Genomic DNA, 2,215 nt, shown 5'->3' with positions numbered 1-2,215 from the left:
ATGGGGGCTGGGCTCTGGGAGGCAAACAGGTGAGGCCGGTTCTGATAAGTGCTGTGTGACTGTCAGGGCTTTTTACAGCCTGGAGGCGCCAGGAGCTGTGGGAGAAGGGCAGCAGGACCAGCTCTGCCATGGCTGCAGGACCTGGGGCCATGCCCCATGCTCCAGGAGCCCAGCTGTGGCAGCGACAGGTGGGAGCTTCCGGCATGCAGGACAGGCTGAGGGGGCTGTGCCAGTGGCCCCAGGAAGGAAGCCCAGACACGGCTGCAAGGAGACGGGCTCCCACCAGGGCCAGGAGGGTGCTTGGCCCCAGCTTAGAGGGAAAGGGACTTGCCCAAGGTGGCACAGTCCTCTGTGGCAGAGCAGGGAATAGGAGCCCTTGGCTCTAGCCCTGCCGCCAGCCTGAGGAGATCTCTCCGTCATGCTCAGTGCTCCCCCAGCACCTCTGCTAGGTCAAACGAACGCCCTGGCGGGCTGCAGGCCCCAGCCTCTGGGTGTGTCCGAGCAGCCCAGAGTCCTGGCTGAAGGGAGCTCGTTCGACCTGGCAAAGGTGTCAGGCAGCCTGGCTGCTCCACGGGGATCCCAGCATGCCGTGCTCCGGGCAGGCCACAGTATTTTCCCCACTATGGGTTAGTGGCGCCCCTCACCACGCTGCCTGAGCGCCCCGTTCCGGTTAGACACAGGCAGCTGAGCCCAGCACCTCTTCTTGCGTCTCCCGTTGGGATCCAGCCATGGCATGGAGCCCACCCCATCCTGTGGCCCTCTGGGCTCTGCATGCCCAGACTGCGTTCAGGCAGCTGTGCCTTCAGGGAACCCAGGTAGAGGAGAAGCAAGTTTGCCCATCTGCACTCTTCCATAGCGAGAGAAGAACTCCCCGGGCATCAAGCCGCGAGGACAGACACCTGGCCTGACACAGCCTCATCTGAGCTAGCCCTTAGCCAACTGAGCCAGCCTTGCCTGGGGTCTGTGTTGGAGAGGTTCTTACAGCGCCTGCCTCAATCAGCACAGGGGCTGAGCACCTTCTGCCAGGGCCTGATCAACATAGAGGGCACCTGTCTCACGGGGCTGTTCCCTCCCCAGGCGGAGACACGGGTGCAGCCGATTCCCGAGGGATCCCTGACTCCCTATGGATTGGATCGAACTCTTGACAGTAGCTTTTGCACTAAGCTGAGCGAGCTCTCAGTGCACATGGGTGCAGCTGGGCTCTCCCATCTTGGGAACAGGGCACCCTGCCCACAGAGCAGGAAGGAACATAAGAACGGCCAGACTGGGTCAGACAAACAGTCCATCCAAGTATCCTGTCTTGCCAACAGTGGCCAATACCAGATGCCTCAGAGGGAGGGAACACAACAGGGAATCCTCACATGATCCCTCCCTGGTCATCCACCTCCAGAGAAACAGGCTAGGGACACCTTTCCTCCTCAATGATGGACCTAACCTCCATTAATCTATCTAGCTCTTTTTTGAACCCCATTTAAATCCTAGTCTTCACCACATCCTCTGGCAAGGAGTTCCACAGGTTGACTATGCTCTGAGTGAAGAAAAACTTCCTTGTTAATTTCATTTGGTGACCCCTAGTTTTTATATTGTGGGAATAAGTAAATAACGTTTCCTTATTCACTTGATTTTATAGCCCTCTACCATATCCTCCCTTAGTCTCCTCTTTTCTAAGATGAAAAGTCCAAGTCTTTTTCATATCTCTTCATACGGGACCCATTCCAAACCCCTAATCGCTTTTGTCGCCCTTTTCTGAACCTTTTCCAATGCTAATATATCTTTTTTGAGATGAGGGGACCACATCTGTATGCAGTACTGAAGATGTGGGTGTACCAGGGCTTTATATAGAGGCATTAAGATATTTTCGGTCTTATTCTCTATCCCTTTTTAAATGATTCCTAACATTCCATTTGTTTTGACTGCCGCTGCACACTGAGTGGATGTTTTGAGAGAACTATCTACAATGACTCCAAGATCTCTCTTGAGTAGTTGTAGCTAAATTAGTCCCCATCATATTGTATGTATCGTTGGGATTATTTTTTCCAATGTGCATTACTTTACATTTGTCAACAATAAACTTCATTTGTCATTTGGCTGCCCAATCACTTAGTTGGTGAGATCTCTTTGATGCTCCTCAGACTGTTTTGGTCTGAACTGTCTCAAGCAGTTTGGTATCATCTGCAAATTTTGCCACCTCACTGTTTACCCCTTTCTTTAGATC

Source organism: Pelodiscus sinensis, chromosome 25 (genome assembly GCF_049634645.1).
Source record: "Pelodiscus sinensis isolate JC-2024 chromosome 25, ASM4963464v1, whole genome shotgun sequence".
Classification (NCBI taxonomy): Eukaryota; Metazoa; Chordata; order Testudines; family Trionychidae; genus Pelodiscus; species Pelodiscus sinensis.
Note: the sequence above shows the minus strand (reverse complement) of the source record.